Below are 26,127 nucleotides of genomic sequence, written 5' to 3' on the forward strand. Positions count from 1 at the left end.
ACCCAGACCAGTGGGGTACAGGAGTCTGGTCGAAGGTAAATATACTGGCCACTGGATGAACAGATTTCTGTTCCCCAAGTGACCAGAGCAGGGGCTGCACTAGAGCAATCAAGAACCTGCTAGAACCAATTAAGACAGGCAAGCTAATTAAGATACCTGGAGCCAATTAAGAACATACTAGAATCAATTATGGCAGGAAGACTAATCAGAACACCTGGTTAAAAAGGATCTTCCATCAGTTAGGGGAGAGGATGCAAGAAGTGAGAAGGCATGCTGCTGGAGAACTGAGGATACAAGCCTGATCAGGCTTTAGGAGGAAGATCCTGTGGTGAGGATAAAGAAGGTGTTGGGAGGAGGCTATGGGGAAGTAACCCCAGGAGTTGCAGCTGTCATGCAGCTGTTACAAGCAACATTGTAGACAGTTGCAATCTGCAGGGCCCTGGGCTGGAACCTGGAGTCTGGGTCTGGGTCCCCCACATCCTCCTCCACTCCCTATTTGAGACAAAAGGAGGTAACCTGAATTGTGGGTCCCACCAGAGAGGAAGGTCCCTGGCCTATCCCCCGACTGAGACTGTGGGGATTGTTCTCCTCCCTTTCCCCATGATGGCCAGTGATGAGGTTAGCTGAGTGAATGGTAGGTTTGAGCCACTAGCAAAAGTGGCCAAACTGAGGGCTGCTGTGAATCTCTGAGGCAAGCAAATCTGCCTATAAGTGCAGGACCCACCAAGGCAGAGGAGGAACTTTGTCACACTTCCTTAAAACAAACAGTAATTGTGAAGAGGGGGAGCTGAAGGCCTAATTTGAAACGCATCTTGCTGTACCATTTTTGCTGTAGTTTAATCTTTGCATGAATGGCTATGTATCTAATCAATAGACCTCATAGTCATGAGGGGTAAAATTTGATGTGGGACAAGAATATTGAAAAAAAATAAGAAAAATCTCTTCATTGATTTTGGTTTAACTTCTGGACTATGTTTAGTTCCAAATTTTCAAAAGTGGGTCTGCTGAACTTTCTCTAATCCATCATATCAAAAGTAAAATTTTAAAGTGAAAAAAAAATCTGGCTTTGCATTAACTTCTAAAAATGATTGTTGAGTTGACAAGGTTGCATGCACATTGAGTATTCTGTCTACTTAAAATGCTGTAGGTGTACAAATAATTGTGTTTGGTAACTTAATACGGCATTAGGAATAAGTCTTTATTGTAGGGAATATTGCTAAAAATCATAGGCATGGCGTGTGAAGTGAAAGCTGGGGGTATAACATTCCCCAAATGGCAGGTCAAAGGGTGGGTGATTAGGTTCCTGATGCAACACCCTACATTTCCAACACCTGGGATGTCAGCATTCTGTTGGATGTCAAAGAATTTGGAAAGTATCCACACATATTGGTAGATCTTCAGCTGGTCTGAATCAGTGTAGCTCCACTGAAGCCAATGGAACTAATTCTATTTACACCAGCTGAGGATGGGGATCATCATCTTTAAGGCACCTGAGTTATGCACAATCAAAAGCTTTTTTGCTTTGGGGATTAACTAATCCAGAATGAGTCTTTGGTTAGAAACTGCATTGGATGACTATATTTATTCTGGCTCTAGTTCGGGGCTGGTAATCACACCAAATTGCTTTGTTGTTGTCCTAATTTGGGATTCTGGGGATAGATATTAAATTAGTAGTTGCTCTGAATTACTGTTGCAGCTGATGAAGAGGGAAAAATATTTGATCCCTCCCTATAGCAGCCTATGAATAACCTATTTCATGGCTGGAGCCCATAATCTTTTCTTTGATTCCTGAGATCAGATCTAAGGTCTTGATGTTTATCAAATCAGTAGGTTACATATCTGAGGAATATACTGCTGGGTGAATCATGCCTCTGCCCCAATGTATTCCTTTACTATGTGTGCCCTTTACTATGTGTGCCCTATCAGTTAGAATTGTCAGTTAGTTCATCTGGTAATAAATTAAAACACTTTGTTAGTGTTCTGCATATGAATAGAGGCCCATGAAATAGCTCATTATAAATACCTAATACTGGAGGCTTAAATCATTATCATATAAACTGCCTCACTTTTTAACATATTAAAATGAAACACATTTGCTTAGATAAAGTACTTCATATAAACTGAACCAGAAGGAATTTCAGAATAGGACATAGGGGAATAATATTGTATCTCTAAATGCCCTTCCTATTTATGAGTGTACTTCGAACTGAGTCTATCAAAATGATCAATATCAAGACCTTTACCCAATAAGAACAAAATAATTAAGTAAAATAAAATTATAACTTTCTAAAATGTTAATGGCACTTTTTAGTCAATACAAACTTTCTTGCAAACCATTAAAGTTAATATTTAAAAACAAATAGGCGGGGTAAACACAGCAGCATAAGAGTTGCTGTTATTGAATGTACTTGATTTCATAAGTGGAAAATAAAACTCTTTGATTTCAGTAGAAGCCAGATCAAGCCTTGTACACTTCTTGGTGTAGCATGATTCTCCAGGCCAATGTCAAAAGGGTTCTCAGACTATGGGTTGGGACCCCAAAGTGGGTCACAATCCCATTTTAATAGGGTTTCCAGGGCTGGTGTTACACTTGCTGGGGTCTGGGTCCCAAGCCCTACAGCTTCAGCCCTAGGTGGTAGGGCTCAGGTTACAGGCCCCCATCTGGGGCTTAGTCCCTTGGGCTTCAGCTTTGGCTCCCCCACCTGGGACAGTGGGGATCAGGCTTTGGCTTTGGCCTGCCCACCCCAGGCTGTGGGGCTCCCTCCCCCCTGGTCATGTAGTAGTTTTTGTTGTCAGAAAGGGGTTGTGGTGCAACGAAGTTTGAGAACCCCTGTGTTTTTTAGCCTTTTCTGATCAATTTGACTCTTTATGATTAAAGACATAGAGGAACTAAAACTTGAATTCAAGAGTAATCATTCAGAAGCAGCATTCTTGCTTTGCAATAAATGTAATTATTTTGCAAATATTTTTGTCTCCTATTGCTAAATACTATCCAAGTTTAATCATATCCACATTAGCAACAATACTATAAATGAGATTGGAAGTAGATAAATAACAGATTTGGGAGCTTTAATTTAACTATTAAAAATTGTGTTTCAAACTTTCATTTTGTTCTACTCAATTTTGACTCTTTTGTTCTTGATCAATTCAGCTGTGTTTTTATTATATTATGTATTCATTTTAATGACATTCTCACATAAAGCATCCACTAATACAAAGAGACAGCTATTATTCTTATTTGCCTCAGTCAGGACCACTTATCAAATATTAATAATAGATTTTTGCATCTGGAATAAGGAGTCATTAGACAGAAATAAATGTATCCAAGAGAGACACATATACAATGCTAATTGACAACCGTGTACACAAAGAGCTGTCATTTATTTTATTAGTCAAACATAACCTTTGAAAATGTCAGCCCTGTGTTCTGTTGACCAGCATTTTAATTTAGACATATTGTTCTTTTTTTAAAAAAAGGTGATTATCGTTTTATTCCCGTCTAACACTTTGTTCATTCACATTAGATGCCATTGCATATTTCATGATTCTTTTGAACGTAACAATGAAATTATGATTATTTTATGTGGGAGATGATGGAAAAACAAAATGGAAAAATTACCCCTTTTAAATTGCTTCTGTAGAGCTTGTATGGTGGATAAGGTCACAGAGAACATAGAGTATTTGTACAATTTATATGCAAAGTCCAAAATTAAGCTAGACAATAAGGAAACAATTATGAAGATATTGAATTACTCTATAAGCAAAGGTGTAGTAAACATGGATGCAAAGAGTGACAATCAGAATTGTTTGAGAACTGTTTATTAGTGTTGTGAAAGGCTGAGACAGGGAAAGTGATGGACGTGGCTCAGGTTCACTCAGAACTCTGTGAAATGTGATGGTATTGGCCTCTGGGAGCTATCCCAGAATGCTCCAGTGTGACTGTCTGGACAGCACTTTCAACTCCGATGCACTAGACACAGGAAAAGCACTGGGAACTTTTGAATTTTATTTCCTGTTTGGTCAGCATGGTGAGCTCAGCAGAACAGGTGACCATGCAGTCCCAAAATCGCAAATGAGCTCCAGCATGGAGTGAACAGGAGACACTGGATCTGATTGCTGTATGGGGAGAAGAATCTGTGCAGGCAGAACTCCGATCCAGCAGAAGAAATGCTGATATATATGCCAAAATGACACAGGGCATGATGGACAGAGGCTACACCAGGGACACAGCAGTGTCGTGTAAAAAATAAGGAGCTCAGGCAAGCCTACCAAAAGACAAAGGAGGGAAACGGTCACTTTGGGTCAGAGCCCCATACATGCCACTTCTATGATCAGCTGCATGCCATTCTGGGGGGGGACCCTGCCAATACCCCAACACTCTGTGGACACCTGCAAGGTGGCAACCTCATGCAACATGGATGAGGGATTTTCTGGAGGAGGAGACTGCACAGCAGGCAAGCAGAGAATCTGTTCTCCCAGGCAGCCAGAATCTTTTCTTCACCTTGGAGCCAATACCATCCCAGGACATATTGTTCCCAGGACATATTGTTCTTCAGACCCTGAAGGTGGAGAAGGCACCTCTGGTGAGTGCACATTTGTAATGACACTACAGGGGTTAAAAGCAATTGTGTTTAATGTTTGATTTGCCCTGAACAATTGGGATGCATTTGCGGCCAGTACAGCTACTGGAAAAGTCTGCTAACATGTCTGGGAATGGAGTGGGAATCCTCCAGGGACATCTCCATGAAGCTCTCCTGGAGGTACTCTGAAAGTCTTTGCAGAAGGTTTCTAGGGAAGGCTGTCTTATTTTGTCCTCCACGGAAGGACACTTTACCATGCGAAGCCAGTAGCAAGTGGTCTGAAATCATGCAGTCCTCCCGCACTGATAGGGTAGAGCTGAATGCATGGAGGCATTCAGTGGCAGAGGCCAGGAAAGCATACAGTGAGTATGATCAGAACATGCAGGAGGCGATGCTGAGACTAATGGGGGAGCAAACGGACATGATCAGCCATCTAGTGGAGCTACAGGAAAGGCAACTAGAGTACAGACCCCCGCTGCATCCATTGTGTAACCGCCTGCCCTCCTCACCAAGTCCCATAACCTCCTCACACAGAAGCCAAGAACACGGGGTGTGGGTGAGGCTTTGGGCACCCTCCCACTCAACTCCAGGGGATGGCCCAAGCAACAGAAGACTGTCATTCAAACAGCTTTGATTGTAGTGTGGCTACAATAAGCAACGTGCCTTTGTCCTTCCCTCCTCCCCCACCCACCCCATCCCATCCCGTTATCAAACCCTTTGTACACCCGGGCTACCTTTTACTAGTCAGTGTTGTCAGTGATCTCAAGGTATGTGTGTGGGTGTTTTTTTAAATAAATAATGAATAGATTCAGAACAATAGGGACTTTATTTCCTATGCCAGCTGTGGTCAAAGTGGGGAAGGGGATTGGCTTATGGGAAAGTACATTCACCAAAGGGGTCAGCTTTCCATCAAGGAAAAACACACACAACTGTCACACCGTAGCCTGGTCGATCATGAAACTGTTTTTCAAAGCCTCTCTGATGTGCAGCACACCTTGGTGTGCTCTTCTAATTGCCCTGGTGTCTGGCTGTTCAAAATTGGACACCAGGCTATCTGCCTTAACGTCCCACCCTGCCATAAACTTAGTCTCACAGATATTGCTGCTTGCTGTGTGCTCCACAATAACAATGGGAATATTGCTTTCACTGAGGTCTAACATACTCAGCAAACAGTGCCAGCGAGCTTTTAAACGTCCAAAGGCACATTCTACCACCATCTGCACTTGCTCAGCCTATAGTTGAACTGCTTCTTACTGCTGTCCAGGCTGCCTGTGTACAGCTTCATGAGCCATGAGAGCAAGGGGTAGGCTGGGTCCCCAAGGATAACTATTTGCATTTCAACGTCCCCAATGGTAACTTTCTGGTCTGGGAAGAAAGTCCCTTCTTGCAGCTTTTCAAACAGCCCCGAGTTCCAAAAGATGCAAGCGTCGTGCACCTTTCCCGACCATCCCACGCTGATGTTGGTGAAACAGCCCTTGTGAGCCACCAGTGCTTGTAACACCATGGAGAAGTGGCTCTTGCATTTTATGTACTCTTTGGCAAGGTGGTCCGGTGCAAAGATAGGGATATGCATTCCGCCTATTGCACCACCACAGTTAGGGAACCCCATTGCAGCAAAGCCATCCAGTATGACCTGCACATTTCCCAGAGTCACTACCCTTCTTAGCAGAAGGGTATTGATTGCCCTGGCTACTTGGTAGATTTGCCCACTCAGAATTGATTCCCGACTCACTGGTAGCAGTCAGGTATCCATAGGGCTATTGCCACTCACTTCTCAACTGTCAGGGCAGGTTTCATCTTGGTATTCCTGAGCTTCAGGATGGAGGAAAGTAAATCACAAAGTTCCATGAAAGTGGCCTTACATGTGCAAAAGTTTTGCAGCCACTGGGAATCATCCCATACCTGCAACTCTCTGTGGTCCCAGCAGTCTGTGCTTGTTTGCCAAGCCCAGAATCAGCATTCCACTGTATCAACATGCCCCAGTGCTGCCATGATATCCCAATTGCCACATCCCATGCTTTCAGAAAGGTCTGTGTTCATGTCCTCCTCACAAACTTCCTCGTGCTGGCGGCTCCTAGCTAAGCTCTGCAGATACTGCAGGATAATGCATGAGGTTTTTACAATGCTCACAAAAGCAGTGTGCAGCTGAGCAGGCTCCATGCTTGCCGTGCTATGGCATCTGCATGGATAACACAGGAAAAAAGGCATGAAATGATTGTTTGCCATTGCTTTTGGGGGGGGGGCCTGACAACATGTCACTGGTGGTTTTGGGTACAATGTTTTTCCCCATCAGGCATTGGGAGCTTAACCCAGAACTCCAATAGGCAGCAGGGACTGTGGGATAGCTACCTACAGTGCACCACCCCATGAATCAATCTAGTCACGGTATTGAGGATGCACTCTGCTAACCTAATACACTTAATGGGGACATGCACAATTGACTGTATAAAATTGCTTACTAAAGATCAACTTCTATAAAATTGACCTAATTTCATATTATACACATGCCCTAAGATTGCCAAAATCTTGTGATCCTTTCCTTAGCTCAAATAAGAAATTCAGAACCAGATTCTTGACTGCTCCACTCAGAGGGAATGGCCCTGATCTTGAGCTACCTGATTCTGGCACAAGCTAGAAAGGCAAGGGAGCAGATCTAACTCATGTCACTGGAGGATCTGCGTAGCTTCGCTATGACGCCAGCATGCCAAATATGCCAGAGGGGAGGATGCTGTAGGCATAGAAGGTGGTTATACTAGCGGAGAGTTCCCTTACTCATAGGGTAATCCTCCGCTAGCCATCTCTGGCTATTTTTATGTAGTGCAGTCTGGAAACAGTTTATGAGACAAGCTGGTCCTCAGTTTTGAGGAAATTGAGAAACACTTCATACATTGTGTTACCTCATTCAGCCAAAAAGAAGTCTAACTGCCATTGACTTCAATTGGTATTTAATTGATCTCTACAGAATTAGTAAGGAGGTTGTTTCTGCATACATTGCATAAGCAGAAGAGAGTTTTGGGTGTTCAACTGATGCGGAAAAGGGCCTAAATGTCATCTGAACTGGTGCCTTCTGGAACTTCAGAGGCAGAGTTATGTTGAGGTAACTTCTCTCTGGCTTTTATTAAAGTTGGTGGCTTTACCTTGTTCAATTCAATTCTAATTCAAAGCTCATCGAGGTAATTTGAATGGACTTTGCATCAGGCTCTTAGTTAAAACTTGGGCTCAATTTTAAGCAAACAATTGGTTTCACTTTGGGGAAAAAGGTGTAAATTATATTATATTTATATTTTATAGGTTTCATTGTATCTATTTGAATAAAATGACATTTAATGTAAAATTACACAGTGTGTAAGAGGAAAAAAATAAATATCAATCATTTGACTTCTGTATAGTAGCATTTACTAACTTTTCAAATTTAGACAATTAAACTAAACAGTTGTACAATAACTGCTAGTTCTTTTTCTCATTATGGCTTTTTTTGGCTGTTGTTGCAGTCCAGCTTTATGACCTTTCAGTTGGTTGCACTATCAATTTTTATGTTCTTACACTGTGGTGTTTGCAGTAAAATAAACTTAATTTTTTTTTCAACATTATAAAATTTCTAATGACTGGTAGGTAATAAAATGATTGCCGTCTGTGCCTACTGCACATTGATGCACATTCAGCCAGTCAGTGAGTTAAAAGGGAAGATTTTTCAAAAATTTTCATTTAAAATTTCTATTTTCTGAGCAGCTCTATTGTTTTAGTGGGGGGCTTGAGAATGCAGGAGGTAGAACCATTACAATAACTGGAACTAGACTGTAGAACTCACTCTTGCAAGAAGAAAAGGAGTACTTGTGGCACCTTAGAGACTAACAAATTTATTAGAGCATAAGCTTTCGTGAGCTACAGCTCACTTCATCGGATGCATTTGGTGGAAAAAACAGAGGAGAGATTTATATACACACACACAGAGAACATGAAACAATGGGTTTATCATACACACTGTAAGGAGAGTGATCACTTAAGATAAGCCATCACCCACAGCAGGGGGGGGAAGGAGGAAAACCTTTCATGGTGACAAGCAGGTAGGCTAATTCCAGCAGTTAACAAGAATATCAGAGGAACAGTGGGGGGTGGGGTGGGAGGGAGAAATACCATGGGGAAATAGTTTTACTTTGTGTAATGACTCATCCATTCCCAGTCTCTATTCAAGCCTAAGTTAATTGTATCCAGTTTGCAAATTAATTCCAATTCAGCAGTCTCTCCTTGGAGTCTGCTTTTGAAGCTTTTTTGTTTAAGGATAGCCACTCTTAGGTCTGTGATTGAGTGACCAGAGAGAAAGAAACTACAGCATTTGCTCAAGAAACTCCCTGAAAAAGCACAAGAACAAATCCGCACAGACACACCCCTGGAGCCAGGACCTGGGGTATTCTATCTGCTACCCAAGATCCATAAACCTGGAAATCCTGGACGCCCCATCATCTCAGGCATTGGCACCCTGACAGCAGGATTGTCTGGCTATGCAGACTCCCTCCTCAGGCCCTTCGTTACCAGCACTCCCAGCTATCTTCGAGACACCACCGATTTCCTGAGGAAACTACAGTCCATTGGTGATCTTCCTAAAAACACCATCCTAGCCACTATGGATGTAGAAGCCCTCTACACCAACATTCCACACAAAGATGGACTACAAGCCGTCAGGAACAGTATCCCCGATACTGTCACGGCTAACCTGGTGGCTGAACTTTGTGACTTTGTCCTGACCCATAACTATTTCACATTTGGTGACAATGTATACCTTCAAATCAGCGGCACTGCGATGGGTACCCGCATGGCCCACAGTATGCCAACATTTTTATGGCTGACTTAGAACAACGCTTCCTCAGCTCTCGTTCCCTAATGCCCCTACTCTACTTGCGCTACATTGATGACATCTTCATCATCTGGACCCATGGAAAAGAAGCTCTTGAGGAATTCCACCATGATTTCAACAATTTCCATCCCACCATCAACCTCAGCCTGGACCAGTCCACACAAGAGATCCACTTCCTGGACACTACGGTGCTAATAAGCGATGGTCACATAAACACCACCCTATATCGGAAACCTACTGACCGCTATTCCTACCTACATGCCTCTAGCTTTCATCAGATCATACCACTCGATCCATTGTCTACAGCCAAGCGCTACGATATAACCGCATTTGCTCCAACCCCTCAGACAGAGACAAACACCTACAAGATCTCTATCAAGTATTCTTACAACTACAATGCTGAAGTGAAGAAACAGATTGACAGAGCCAGAAGAGTACCCAGAAGTCACCTACTACAGGACAGGCCCAACAAGAAAACAACAGAACGCCACTAGCCATCACCTTCAGCCCCCAACTAAAACCCCTCCAACGCATCATCAAGGATCTACAACCTATCCTGAAGGACGAGCCATCGCTCTCTCAGATCTTGGGAGACAGACCAGTCCTTGCTTACAGACAGCCCCCCAATCTGAAGCAAATACTCACCAGCAACCACAACCACACAACAGAACCACTAACCCAGGAACCTATCCTTGCAACAAAGCCCGTTGCCAACTCTGTCCACATATCTATTCAGGGGATACCATCATAGGGCCTAATCACATCAGCCACACCATCAGAGGCTCGTTCACCTGTGCATCTACCAATGTGATATGTGCCAGCAATGCCCCTCTGCCATGTACATTGGCCAAACTGGACAGTCTCTACGTAAAAGAATGAATGGACACAAATCAGACGTCAAGAATTATAACATTCAAAAACCAGTTGGAGAACACTTCAATCTCTCTGGTCACTCGATCACAGACCTAAGAGTGGCTATACTTCAACAAAAAAGCTTCAAAAACAGACTCCAAGGAGAGACTGCTGAATTGGAATTAATTTGCAAACTGGATACAATTAACTTAGGCTTGAATAGAGACTGGGAATGGATGAGTCATTACACAAAGTAAAACTATTTCCCCATGGTATTTCTCCCTCCCACCCCACCCCCCACTGTTCCTCTGATATTCTTGTTAACTGCTGGAATTAGCCTACCTGCTTGTCACCATGAAAGGTTTTCCTCCTTCCCCCCCCTGCTGTTGGTGATGGCTTATCTTAAGTGATCACTCTCCTTACAGTGTGTATGATAAACCCATTGTTTCATGTTCTCTGTGTGTGTGTATAAATCTCTCCTCTGTTTTTTCCACCAAATGCATCCGATGAAGTGAGCTGTAGCTCACGAAAGCTTATGCTCAAATAAATTTGTTAGTCTCTAAGGTGCCACAAGTACTCCTTTTCTTTTTGCGAATACAGTCTAACACGGCTGCTACTCTGAAATCTTGCAAGAAGAATGACCACAGACCACTCCCTGTTCAGAACTAAATGGAAAGCGTTTTTGCTTTTTTTTTGGTCTTAGTTTTCTCTCATTTTTTTCACACCACAGCAGCATCCACTCAGACCCCCAGACAAACAAAAATAAAAAAAATCCTATGGGCTACACCAGCAGTTTCTCCTAGAGGCTAGGTAAGATAAAATATTAGTGTATTTTCTATTTTAAAATACTTCGGAAGTTGCTCAGTTACTGTGGAGATGAAGGCCATATAAGTACTTAGCTAGACAGATGGACAGAAAGCCAATGTTAGAGTAGATGGCAGGTGTGAAAAATAACACTAGTAACTTTACTGTTGCTTTTAATTTTTTAAAATGTATGTATTGCACACACCCACTCCCACTTTTAGCATTAAAAAAATTAAAATAATTAAAACAGGAATAAACCACCTTGTCTGTATTAGAGATCTTTCAGTTTTACATTGAAATGTTTATGAATTATTTTAGATTATAAATCAGAAAATGAATATTCAAATAGCATATTCAAATTGTATTTTAAAGTAAATACCTTCCCTAGCAATTTAATTTCTCTAAACCATTTCAACCAAAAATTCTTTGCTAAATATTGTACTGTGAACTACCTCTTACACATATATAATGCCAGTCTATCCTGTGTACTGACATCACCAGATAACACAGGATGTAAACAGGGCAGAATTTTGTTCATAGAATTTTCTTTAGGAGGGTTGTCAAGTAAATTACTCTGGTGCTTGCAAAAATGAGGGAGCAATAGAACTGGTTGGAACAGTACATGGTACACTGTAAGCCACTGATCCTGCAAACACTTACACACATCCTTAACTTTGAACCACTTACGAGCAATGTGTGTAAGTGTTCACAGAAATGAGGCTTGAGCTTACAGGCACAACCCTGCCAATGCTCCTCAGGCTTTGATCTGCCAAGTCTCTTGCTATTCCAGTAATAGGCCTAGTCTAATAGACTGAGACTATGAAGAGATCATGAAACTAATTTTATTTTTGAACTTTAAAGCATGACTTAAGTGCAGGTTTCCAGAGGTGAAAGGCTACTGCATTAATCCACTGCAACTCTCAGACTGCTACGTTTCCTTGTTTTATAGGTCAAAAGTTCTTTGTTATATGAAGTGCTACTGGCGTATGGGGCAGATTCCATACTCTCAATGCAAGAAGAATTCCCACTGAAAACAAAGGGAGATTTTCTTGTGAAGGAATACAGACTTTGGGCTTATATTTTACATGGATCTGGACAAATAATTCACACAAATATGAATGCAGGGAATTTTGCATTTTTTTCTATCAACAAATAGTAAAACTGTGGTTGTATATTTGAAATTATTCATGGATTTCACTAGTGACTAATTCTTGATCTGTAGCTTGTTGGTGAATACTGACAATTATGGTTGCTGAGTTGGTTAGTCACAAAACTCATGGCTTTGTTGCTTTTCCTTGATTAGTTAGCTCTGAAAATCATTCAACACAGCATGAATTGTAAATATTACAATCAAGTATTAATTTGGAAATGTATGTTGTGATGGCTAATTACATTGCTCCCTATTCACTCAGGAGTGTGGATGAGGGCTTTAGCTGGTCAGGAAGGAGGACACCTGTGTAGATTTTTATTTTTTATTTTTTTTTCAGCTGAAGAGGGTGGAGATAGTTACTTGGTGAGTGGCTATCTATTGTTTTGCCTTCCCCTATGGGGGTTAGGCTTTGAGGAGGATATGTACCAGCTTAGTTGTAGCTGGGTTACTCTGAGGGAATGTTCAAAACCCTTTTGGGTTAAGTTAATTGGTTGAGAAACAATATGGCTTGTTTTTAAAAATTAATTTATAGTGTCAGGCCTTCCTTCCCGGGGTCTCCAAGTCAAAAATCATATGATGTCTATTTTCCCCTGTTTCTTAATTATATGACAAGTTGCAAGTAATTCTGGTGTAGGTGTTGTGTACCTAAAATGAGATGTCATTTCATTTTCTGTGTACTCTACTCTTAAGGTAAAAAGAAAAGGAGTACTTGTGGCACCTTAGAGACTAACAAATTTATTAGAGCATAAGCTTTCGTGAGCTACAGCTCACTTCATCGGATGCATTTGGTGGGTTTTTTTTTTTTCCACCAAATGCATCCGATGAAGTGAGCTGTAGCTCACGAAAGCTTATGCTCTAATAAATTTGTTAGTCTCTAAGGTGCCACAAGTACTCCTTTTTCTTTTTGCGAATACAGACTAACACGGCTGCTACTCTGAAACCTACTCTTAAGGTAGACATTTCCATGCTGCCCAGGCAGCTGCCATGTTGTGTTTCAGTTTCAAATACACATGTTTACAGAAAAAGTATACTATGTTAACTCTGTGTTCGTTGTTTTTCTTACTTTGAAATCAGTCACTAGACTGAAAACACATATTTTGCTATTTGTGTGAGGGGAAAAATGAATTGTAACTAACCAAAACTGCACAAATTGTCCAATGAGGTATACAATCTTGTCTAAATTACTGCCTCTATGGAAATCTGGTATACTGTTAGTTTAATCCTTTAAACCTTTGTTTTTGATGTATGCAAACATAATATTTAATATATTCTGGGGGAAAAAATTCAGTCCCGAACTAGCCTTCTGTAACTTTCTAATATCCATTAATATTTTCCTAGCAGGATTGTGACAAGAACAGAACATGAGGTGCTACATAAGACTGATTAGACAGACCACAGTGCAATTTCAGTGTGATTTCATTTTTTTAAAGTTTTATTCTTTCATAAGACTTACTTTTATAGCTATTATTTGAAAACCTGAACTTTATTCAGCCATAGAGTGGCACAGTATAGCCAATATCTACAATAGAAAATAACCAAACTCCAAAGTTTGAACATGAAACTGAAAAATTGCCAAATTTCAGGTTTAGAGGTGTTAATAAAATGGAATTTTCCTTCACAGGCAACATCAACCTTTTGGAGTTATTTTCAGTTCTGAATTGTCACAAAAAGCTGAAAGATCAAAAATTTCCACACAATTGAAAATTCCAGAAAGTTTTTAACCAGAAATGTCCAAGTGGAACTGTCAAGGTTCCTTCCCCACTCTGAACTCTAGGGTACAGATGTGGGGATTTGCATGAAAGACACCCCCAAGCTTATTCTTAACAGCTTAGGTTAAAACTTCCCCCAAGGCACAAATTTCTTTCTTGCCTTGGGAACCAGCTTAGGTTAAAAACCTGGTATGCTGCCACCACCAAGCGATTTGAAACAAAGAATAGGGAAAGAGCCCACTTGAAGATGTCTTCTCCCAAAATATCCCCCTAAGCTCTACAGCCCCTTTCATGGGGAAGGCTTGATGATGATATCCTCCCCAATTGGTACAGGTGAACACAGACCCAAACCCTTGGATCTTAAGAACAATGAAAAATCAATCAGGTTCTTAAAAGAAGAATTTTATTTAAAAAAAAGTAAAAGAATCACTTCTGTAAAATCAGGATGGTAAATACTTTACAGGGTAATCAGATTCAAAACATAGAGAATCCCTCTAGGCAAAACCTTAAGTTACAAAAAGACACAAACAGGAATATACATTCCCTCCAGCACAGTGAACTTCACAAGCCAAAAAAACAAAAGAAACCCTAACGGATTTTCTAGCTAGATTACATACTAACTTTACAGGAGTTGGCGGCTTGCATCCTTGATCTTTTCCCGACAAAGGTATCACACAGACAGACACAACCCTTTGTCCCCCGCTCCAGATTAGAAAGTATCTTATCCCCTCGTTGGTCATTTTGGGTAAGGTGCCAGCCAGGTTACCTTAGCTTCTTAACCGTTTACAGGTGAAAGGATTTTGCCTCTGGCCAGGAGGGATTTTATAGCACTGTATACTGAAAGATGGTTACCCTTCCCTTTATATTTATGACAGGAACATTTAGGCATTTTTCATCAAAACAAAGTGATCTGATTCCAAAATGGATATTTCTTTTTGAAATGCCACTCTCCAAGTTATAAATGTGATTTCATTTTGAAAGATCAATTCAGAATTCTATTTTTCATTTTGATTCTCCAGATTGGAGAACTGGAAAAAAGAATTGAAATCAACCTTTTACTGCAGAAAATTGATTGTCAATGAAACTACATTTTTTGATGGGAAACTTTTTTTGTGGAAAAACTTTCGACCAGCTTTTTTCAGGATGTTGACATCCTCAGTAATCTCACTGCAGCATGTGTAGTTATATCACTGAAAATTACACATTACCTTCTATATTTAGAATATAGCAGAAAAAAAGCTCAGCAAACCAAACATGAAGAGCCTTAATGTACTTCAGTTCTTCACATCCTGGACTTTCTTCTTGGGATATATTCTGTTGTATTTGAGTGACTGGCTGTAAATAACCTATTTCTTGGTGTTTTAGGGTGGGTATGGGACCTATAGAGGTAGGTGTGGTGATCTGTGGATTTCTTGTATATAGCTGTCTGTCGAGATCCATGGCTGAAGTTGATCATAGTGTCCAGGAAGAGGATGCTGGTGTGGGAGTGTTCTGCAGAGAGTTCTATGCTAGGTGGTGATGGTTCAAGTTGTGGTGCAAATCCATGAGGGAGTATAGGTCATTTGTCCAGAGGATGAAAATTAATCTTGTTGTTTGCCTTTTATGAAACATGTTGGATCCTGTGATGAAATGTGCAATAGAAGTTAAAAGGATTATTATTATTTTCATTGTTACTATTTTATTTTTGTGTTGATATACACTTATCTCTCATCTACCCTCAGTTAGATATAAATGTCCAAATCACTTATAAAATACTTCAAAGAATGAATGCACTTGTGAAGATTTCATATGAAGATTTCCTAATCAACAGATGCTTTTTGACTTATTATTTATTTTCCCAAAGATGAGGTGATGAGATGAAAGAAAGCTTTTGGAAAAGCAATCAGTTGATAAATCCAAGCACCCAGGTCAGAAGACTTGGTTGGGGAGAAACAATCCTGTTGGGTTTTTGATGCTTGGACTGCTTGTTACTCTTTCCCCAACTGTTGTGGGTTAATTGATATTAAACCCCCTACAATTCTTTTGTAAGTTAACCAAAATCCTTATGATGTGCATCTATACATTTAGTGCCATATGCCTATTAAAACTGAAATGATCTTTGCTCTTCAGTTGAACATTAGTGGGTAAAGGGAAATACAATCTTAGGTAAGGCATACGTATAATTTGTTACCCTGGTTTTTGCCCTGACCTTACTAATATAGTCCAGATGTCCAGGAAAAGGTCCCTTGATATTAACAAAAAGTATCTGTTACTCCAAAGTGTGTTTTAATGAACTAAGATGGGGAATAGATAAGAGGATCTTATAGTCAGTTATGTTCTGTAATTGCTGAGGGATATGTATTGGGGCAGACGTCTGTGATTTATGAAATAATGACCCATTGGAAGATGTTTTTAATTCATTAGGAAGTGCATGTTGCAACAGAATTTGTTTCTTTTTTAGTGAGAGATCATACAAAAATTTCTTAAGTCATGAAGTAAAGTGAGATATTGAAAAGAGAATACATGGTGGGATCAACTATGGTAAAGTAACTTTTCCCTCCCTACAAAGGACTTTCATAGGAGTTGGATCAAGTCTAAAGTTTGGTTCAGGTACATTTTCTCAAAGTTGGGCTATTTAAACAAATTTTGGGGCATACATACGTGTTAGGGTCATACGCTAACAGAGTTACTATCTGCCATGAAGAAGTCATCAATTCTGTACAGAAAAGTCAGTTTACAAACTCACAACAAGCTTTGATGTAAACAAGGATGCATTGTGGGCTGAGTTTTTTCCATCAATTTCTCCATTTTTCTAAAAGAGCTAAAAGACCCTTATGTTGCTCTCTTCATATTGCACTCCTGGATAAGTCTCAGACAGCACCTGTCCCAAAAAAGCATTTTCTCTTTCCATAATATATAATACTCTTGACTGAAAAGTGGGGCACATGTTGTTGTGGTAATGAATGTGATTTTAATACTATCAAATGTAGATGCTCTTGAATTATGATGTAAAGAAGGACAATTTCCTTCTACTGTAGAGACGTGCTCTGATTTTCAGTGGGAGTAGGACATGGGTCCTTTGAAGAAACAGCACCAATTATCTGATACGTGCAATTGCATTGAAGAAGATGCCTCCATAACTGCTGTGGTACCCAAATTAATAGCTTTTTGCCTTTGACTTATTTTCTGTCCTTTTTCCAATAAGCATAGAATAGAACACCAGGAACCTAGTAAAAGTGACCCTAATTAGCTGGTTTTGAGCCTGTCTTTTTCAAAGAAAGATTGCTGTTGAGTTCACGGAACAGATCACCAAGGTTCACTCTGGACCAATCTCCATCTCCATATGCTTTGAAGATTTACATTTGAAAACATTTCCTCATGTACTGAAATAAGTCTCACCAACAATATGAAGTTTGCATTTGTGCTAAAGATTAATAAAGTAGTATGTAAAAATGTATTTTCCACCATGCAGTACAGTACAAGAAAATATGTACAAATCGCAAAACAAAAGTTCACCTTCAGGGCATTCTGTTAATTTGAATAGCCAGGTAATAGTTAGTTATTTCTGACTATATAAAAATGGAAATAAAATGAACTTTTTGTACAGTGGTAGGAAACTGCCCAGGAACAAAGTACTCTGAATGCCATTAAAGGCTTCCTTCCCTCCCCCACCATTATAGAAAACAATGTTAGAAATTCATCACAATGAAAAATAAAAGCTACACTTTTAATACAAACCTTCTCCCACTAAAAATATTCCTAATACTAAAAAAATTATGGGATACAAATTAAGTTTTGGTTACAGAGTGGCTGTCACACTATCTGGAGTGAGTCATGACCAAGAGTGCCAACCTCAGGGCACAGAGTAGCAGCCGTGTTAGTCTGTATTCGCAAAAAGAAAAAGAGTACTTGTGGCACCTTAGAGACTAACAAATTTATTAGAGCATAAGCTTTCGTGAGCTACAGCTCACTTCATCGGATGCATTTGGTGGAAAAAACAGAGGAGAGATTTATATACACACACACAGAAACATGAAACAATGGGTTATCATACACACTGTAAGGAGAGTGATCACTTAAGATAAGCCATCACCAACAGCAGGGGGGGGAAGGAGGAAAACCTTTCATGGTGACAAGCAGGTAGGCTAATTCCAGCAGTTAACAAGAATATCAGAGGAACAGTGGGGGGTGGGGTGGGAGGGAGAAATACCATGGGGAAATAGTTTTACTTTGTGTAATGACTCATCCATTCCCAGTCTCTATTCAAGCCTAAGTTAATTGTATCCAGTTTGCAAATTAATTCCAATTCAGCAGTCTCTCCTTGGAGTCTGTTTTGAAGCTTTTTTGTTGAAGTATAGCCACTCTTAGGTCTGTGATCGAGTGACCAGAGAGATTGAAGTGTTCTCCGACTGGTTTTTGAATGTTATAATTCTTGACGTCTGATTTGTGTCCATTCATTCTTTTACGTAGAGACTGTCCAGTTTGGCCAATGTACATGGCAGAGGGGCATTGCTGGCACATGATGGCATATCACATTGGTAGATGCGCAGGTGAACGAGCCTCTGATAGTGTGGCTGATGTGATTAGGCCCTATGATGGTATCCCCTGAATAGATATGTGGACAGAGTTGACAACGGGCTTTGTTGCAAGGATAGGTTCCTGGGTTAGTGGTTCTGTTGTGTGGTGTGTGGTTGCTGGTGAGTATTTGCTTCAGATTGGGGGGCTGTCTGTAAGCAAGGACTGGTCTGTCTCCCAAGATCTGAGAGAGCGATGGCTCGTCCTTCAGGATAGGTTGTAGATCCTTGATGATGCGTTGGAGAGGTTTTAGTTGGGGGCTGAAGGTGATGGCTAGTGGCGTTCTGTTGTTTTCTTTGTTGGGCCTGTCCTGTAGTAGGTGACTTCTGGGTACTCTTCTGGCTCTGTCAATCTGTTTCTTCACTTTAGCAGGTGCGTATTGTAGTTGTAGGAATGCATGATAGAGATCTTGTAGGTGTTTGTCTCTGTCTGAGGGGTTGGAGCAAATGCGGTTATATCGTAGCGCTTGGCTGTAGACAATGGATCGAGTGGTATGATCTGGATGAAAGCTAGAGGCATGTAGGTAGGAATAGCGGTCAGTAGGTTTCCGATATAGGGTGGTGTTTATGTGACCATCGCTTATTAGCACCGTAGTGTCCAGGAAGTGGATCTCTTGTGTGGACTGGTCCAGGCTGAGGTTGATGGTGGGATGGAAATTGTTGAAATCATGGTGGAATTCCTCAAGAGCTTCTTTTCCATGGGTCCAGATGATGAAGATGTCATCAATGTAGCGCAAGTAGAGTAGGGGCATTAGGGGACGAGAGCTGAGGAAGCGTTGTTCTAAGTCAGCCATAAAATGTTGGCATACTGTGGGGCCATGCGGGTACCCATCGCAGTGCCGCTGATTTGAAGGTATACATTGTCACCAAATGTGAAATAGTTATGGGTCAGGACAAAGTCACAAAGTTCTGCCACCAGGTTAGCCGTGACAGTATCGGGGATACTCTTCCTGACGGCTTGTAGTCCATCTTTGTGTGGAATGTCACCCTAAACTGGTTGTATGCTCTATAATTAGATTTCACCAACCAGTAACAAATGTGAACTCCCGCCTCACTGTAAGAGTATGACCTTGGAGTCACAGATAGTTCCCTTGGGCAGTTCAGTCTATCTTTCTACCCAGGTAATCTAGACTTAGTGATAAATGGTCACTTACACCAACTATCACAATATTCAGGCTGCTCCTAGTCCCAAGAGACTAGTCACTTACCCCAGATCAATTTGTACTTTATATCACACCAAAGACACCAGTAGCCAATCCTGCAGTAAACTAATTAAGGATTTATTAACTAGGAAAGAATGTTGAAGGGCTGTCTGCCACCAAGCAGGAATTGGTTATTCAACATGTTCAACTTCCTGGATGTCTTGGTGCCTTGAACATCATTGATAAGAATGCTGTGGCTTGACTTGACCGGATTGTATATGCCAAATAAAATAAATAACTAGGAAAAAGAAATGAGTTATTTATGGGTTAAAGCAGGCAATGTATAGATATTACAAATGAGTTTATGCTATGGTTCCAAACGGTGACAGTGATGTAGTAATATGTCAGCATTAAATGTCTTTTTAAGGCTGACCCAGGTTGACTCTGGGGATCTTTGCTTTTGGTTTCTTAGCTTCAGCCCTTGAAAATTTTTCATTTCTTTTCTGTTTGAACACTTACATGTCGACTATCTTTAATTCCCACCTCCAGAATTCAAGCTGATGGGAGGTGCTTTCTCTCACGTAGCCCTTTCATGGTTGTAAGAGGGCCATTAAACCAGCCTTTGCATCGTGGTGTTCCACAATGGCCCACTTAGTCTTGATATTCTTCTGGATGAGTAGAGGAGGTATCACTTTTCCTGCCTTGGTCGCCCATTTCTGAGCAGTCAGTTTTACAATTATAAAGCAAAACTTACATATTACCTTATAGCTCAGGATACAGACATTACAAGTAAGATAAATGCACGCAGCAACTTACTAGCATTTCAGAGTTTAAACACTAAATGCATTCTTACAAGTTCAAAACCTATCTTGAACAATGTGAACATATAGCTGAGCTGCTCTGGTTTCCAGCTATGAATTTGTCGTGCTTGGTTGGTACCTGTTTGACCAGCATCACAATGGCTGTTTTAGAAAACAAAGCAAACAACCAACCCCTCCCACTGATATTTATACTCTATACTATACACAATGTGGGTAAATGGTGGGTGTTTTTTTTTATAATGCGGTCCACTGTACTTAAATTTCAGTGTTTAAACAATTTCACAAATTAAGGACCCAATTCTACAAACCCTTACTCGAGAAGTTTTGTTGAAATCAATAGGGTTACTGGCTTCTGGTCTAATAATGATGACGTTCTTCAGTCTGATGTATAGCTTAGATTTCTCAAGAATTCCTTTTTGAAGGAACCAGTTTTGTCACAATGAGGCAGCTATAAAATTTGTCTAGAAATCATCAGATGTTGGAGCCTTTGTCCAGGACACAATCCTAAATTACAGTATATCAAAATAAACCTGACAGATCAGAGTATCTTTTTAATAAGTCAATTCCTCTATAATTTCTAAAATTAATCCATCACTGGCATAATTTTTCAGATCTATTGTACACTGTTGTGCACAGCGGATTAGATGGTCCCTAGTTTACTGTCAAAGCTCTTAGTGGGAGTTTTGTCTGACAGGGCACAGGCTCAATCCTCCAAAAGCTTTCTACGAGATATAGTGGTTAGTACTATGAGTTGTCCCAACAGTGTTTCTAGGATCAGATTCTAAGGGTATGTCTGTGCTGGTGTAATTTTGCAAATAGCAGCTACACTGCTATTTTTAGGATGCTGGCTTGATCAGTTCCAGTGAGGGTATGTACTGAGTGGGAAACTACATCTCCAGCATAAGCATATCCTTAAGTAAGGATGCCAAGATTTGGTGCAGTAAGAAGAGTGTCCGATTTGGAATCTTTTTAGTGCTTTTAGATCTTTCTGTAAAGATCAGCTCTTCAGCTTCCATAAATACATGTCTAGGTTACCTTGAGTTGAGTTTCTGCTAATTTTAATTTGATCATTATTTCATTCACATTTGCACAATGTTCCATTATTGATTTTCATTGTTCTCTGAGCATTTCAGTCACACAGTGCTTTACTGGGCTCACGCTCTAGATATATCTTCTAAATTCCTAGGCATCGTCACAACTTGCCCCTCCCTTCTGTTTCTTGATTTTTGGTAACTGGCATTGATTTTTGTGGTGGGGAACACTTCAAATGGAAGATTTCTATAGAATCTTAAAGGTTGTGAATCTTATACACTTGCAGAGACTGTCAGTTTTGAAAAAAATATTTTAATGTTAAGGGCAGAAAAAATAGACCCGTGGCTTCTTCTCTCTCTCTCTACTCTCCCATGGGACACTTACGAATTTAATATTTTGATGGCACCTTTAATACATTCTTGTGAGATATTGTGCATCAGTATGGTAGTTCCCTGTGACATACTGTCTTCCCCTACAAGCCTTAATATTGTCAAGTTAATATAGAAGGTCAGAGTTCTAAGTTTTGTTAAATTTATTTATTTATTCATAAAGCTAGAAAATCCCATATAAATCAGCCTACTAGTAACACTATCCTTTGCAGGACTGCTTGCTACATCTTTCTCAATCTCTCTAACATATCAAATCTGTCCTTTAAATATCTTTCTTTTAGATAATTAGATAGACACAGATAATTCCACTTTGTCTGACAGGTGCAACCCTATTTTCTTCTGGAAATTGGAAATGAACCTGAATTTCTGTATTTAACATTGCTAATTGTTTTGTGATACAAAACATTTTGTATGAATACTTTGTCACATTCACATTGTATTCACACAGTGCTAGATTTGTGTCATTTAGACACAGCACTAGGAGACCCTCCCTCTCCACAGCCCAGGGCAGATATGTCTCTTGGAGCTCACTGGATCTATTTTAAAAACATATGTTACACAAGGCAAGATCTACTTCCAATTAAAAAAACATGGGCCAAGCTTATCAACTGACTTCATTAGAATTACACTAGGGATGATTTGGCACAGATCTGCATAACATTGTTGCTGTCAGATTAAACCAAAATACTTTATATGGTGAATTAAGTAAAGGTACCAAAGGCACCTCGGGGCTACAGGTTGACTCTGTGGAGTTACTTAAATGTAACTGAAATCAGAATCAGTCTGTAGATTTCTAGAAATGTCTTATTATTTTGCTGTCTTATTAGCTGTGTATTAGAAGAGAATATCTGTGGTTTTGAAACTCTAGTATGCACTTTATCTACTCCATAGAGATCTTTCCTATACGTCAGAGAAGTGCTGAATCTAGAAGAATGAAAGGGAAACACAGCAGAAGTAATCATTTTGCTTGTTGTGTAATGAGAAATACTCAGTTAATATTAAGGAGGCTATTCCAAGAGAATTTTAATAACTATAATTTGGAATACAAAGTAAAACTCCTTAGGCATTCAAATGATTCAATATGTGAATCCTACAGTATTTAACATATGAAATGTTTCTACATCTGTCTGAAAATGAAGTCAGCCCACTTTCATTGTGTTAATCACTTTTATTGCATATATTACTTCATAGAATCCAATTTGTCATATAGAAGCCTGCATTTTACAGTATACAGTAGATACAAACCAGAAAAGAACCCTTATTGGAAGGAGGAATGTATTAATTTCTATGAGTTTTAACTACCATGTAATTATCCTCTATAATACTGTCTGAAAGGTAAAAAATGATAAATGGCTGCAATAAAGAGACATCATACATGCAAAACGAAGGTTCAGCAGAGCTCATTCAACCTCCATTTTACGAGTAGTTTGTTTCCGCCACTCAGTTTTATAGATGAGTTCTTCACATAATCTAGATGAATGGTTCAAACAACGTATGGTTCAAAGGGATTGAAATGTTTTGGGTTTTTTGTTTTTAAATTTGGACACCAGTTGTAAAATTGTGTGGAGGTTTCTATCTGTGAAACACTTCACAGAACACAAACACTCATTGTTAAGTTTCGTCTCCATATGCTAAAACACTTAACTGTTTGGTTTTTTTGCATGAAAAGTAAAATGCCACCTTAGTCTCATAGATTATATTTAGACAGATGTTTTGTAAATGCTGTGGGCCATTTAAACCAAAAATGAGGGCCTTTTATTCACAAGGAACTATGCTTGGGGAATTGTTTTTCTTTTTTCTCCACTTTTCCTTGCATTTACAAGAAATTATAATTCATCCACATGGGTTATTTGAGTCATGTATTTGGGAAAAGCAACAGGTATTGTAAAAGGAACAAATTCTTTTACAATAGAACAACTGAGGGGAAAAAAGAAAAGATCTTAGAAAAGTAAATATCCAGTGCTTAAGGAAATTTAACTAAAACTAATTAATTAAGCTGGAAAAATGTGTTCATTAGGCTGCATAATTTATGCAAAGCTCAGTTATGGCTTTCCTACAAGTCCAGAGTCTTTCTATCTTAGGTACTTATATCATAGTACATCTATAATATGAATGCCTCACTGTCTTTAATATATTTATCCTCATAATGCCTCTGTGGGGTAGGGAAATGCAACTATCCCCATTTTTTTTTACAGATGAGGAACACAGACACGGAGAAAATAAGTGACTTGCCCATGGTCACCTAGGAAGTCTGTGGTGGAGCAGGAAACTGCACTCAGGTCTCACAAATTCTAGGTGATTCCCCCATCCACGAGCCCATAAACCCTCATCCATGGACAGTTGTTCTACTGTAGATGCTGGCCAGGAGCCAGATTATGATGGCATCACAATCTACTCCCTAGCTTCTGCTTCCAAAAGGGAAGCAATCGACACCAGCCCTACTCTTGATGCAGATTACTTCCTCCTCCATGCTGCCTTAGCTGTGTTCACTGGTATGTATGAGGGTTTTAGGATAGAGACAAGGTTTCATCCATGCTGCACTCCTGCCCAACTCCTCCACCATTCATCTTTGCAGGAAGCAGAATAAGTTACCACACAGTAGCTACTCTCTCCTCTTTGCTAATACCTGTGAAAAGAGTAGCCAATGCAGAGGATTAGGTGGTGCCTTCGATTCCTTAACTCCCATGTGTGGATACATAGGGTAACTTACGGTCTCACTCTCAAAGCATATGGATTGTCTTCCTCTAATAGGAAACTTTATTACTTTACAAATTGTGGTCTCAATCAGGCTGTGAACTGTGAGTGGTAGCTTCAGGGGCATTGTGCCTCCTTGAAGCACAATACCTATCCATTGCTACACCTCTTGCTTACTGCTGGCCAGGAGCCATGGCTCTTTCCTTCCCACCCCTCTCCTAGCCAGTCAGTCATGTGATCCTGTTTCAGACAACAGATTGGTAGTCAAAGCTCAAACAATTGTATTTCCCAGATGCCTGGTTAGTAATGCAAAAGGTGAAGTGCATGTGATCCTACCTCAGCCTATTGTGGTGCATAAAGAAAGTCTGGTGTGATTTAAAGTTGCATTGGTTTGCATCTAAAAACAGTGGTATCACTCATGATGGAGCAAAACAAATAGAAAATCTAACTATCTATTAATGTTGCATCAGAGAGCAGGAAGAAGTATTTGGTGCTTAAGATAATTCTGTGACATTTTTGTCTTTAGAAACTGTTCATTTAAATATTGAGGCAAACAAAGGTACTGATCTTTCAATGTTGTGCTCATGAATAGTTGGACTCACTGATGCTACTGGAATTACTAATGTGAGTAAGAGTCTGCAGGATTTGATTTACATTTGAGTGGCAAACGAGAAAAAAGCACAACACTTTCTACACAGAAATATCTCCAAGCCCTGATTCTCTGAGGTGCTGAACTCCTGTGAAATGTGGAGTGCCTTCAAATCCTATTGATTTATGCAGGAATTAAGGAAACTCGGTATCTTCCAGGATCTAGCCCTCTGTTGGTAGTTCTTGTATTTTCTCTTCACAATAATCTTTCAGTGTGATCTTAATAGTGTGTTTTTTTTTTCCCTGTCCTATTCCAGACAGTACAAAACACTGTCCCATTTGTAGGAGAAATCCCCAGAAATCCCCATTGTCTTCTGGAAGCTAAACATAACTGATTCCAAGGGCAACAATTCTCCAATCAAGTTCAGCGGGAGCTACCTCTACCACCCAGTAAATAAAGAAGACAATTTACATCTGTCCTCTGATGCTTTGGATCAACCAAACAGTTCCACCTTCATAATTCTCATAGCTAAAGAAATGACCCATTGAAATGTTTGGGACCAATTAGACTGTATCTCAAGCCAGAACTACTGGCACTTTGTGCATTCCCATAAACTGTTTGTGTAAGTTTTTCAGTCTGACATTTCCTTAAATTCAGTACAATTTTGTGACATATACTGTACAGACCTGGAGAAGTAAAACTTCTTGGATTTTGAAATATTGTCTGTATGAGATTAACAAAGGTGGTTGTGTATGTATATTTAATTTATTATACTTCTCCATTCTGCCAAGTATATTTCTAACCTCATTTCTGATTGCCAAGCAAGTGAGCTATTTTGGAGTAGTTTACATATGCCTCATAAAAGCTTGTTTTTTCTTGCATCTTTAGAGAAGCTGTTTCAGGCCTTGATTCAGTAAAGCACTTAAACACGTGTTTAAATTATGTGTTTTTGTCTTTTGC

The 26,127-nt window shown here is 39.9% G+C and overlaps 1 long non-coding RNA gene across 1 annotated transcript; it reads left to right on the forward strand.

Annotated features, from left to right (window-relative positions):
* Positions 1-242: 242 nt before the first annotated feature.
* Positions 243-25,883, forward strand: LOC119851744. The gene is made up of 2 exons (XR_005291378.1): positions 243-328; positions 25,484-25,883. It is a non-coding gene; the product is annotated as an uncharacterized LOC119851744 (long non-coding RNA).
* The last annotated feature ends 244 nt before the right edge of the window (positions 25,884-26,127 follow it).

This window comes from Dermochelys coriacea, chromosome 2 (assembly GCF_009764565.3).
Source record: "Dermochelys coriacea isolate rDerCor1 chromosome 2, rDerCor1.pri.v4, whole genome shotgun sequence".
NCBI classification, from domain to species: domain Eukaryota; kingdom Metazoa; phylum Chordata; order Testudines; family Dermochelyidae; genus Dermochelys; species Dermochelys coriacea.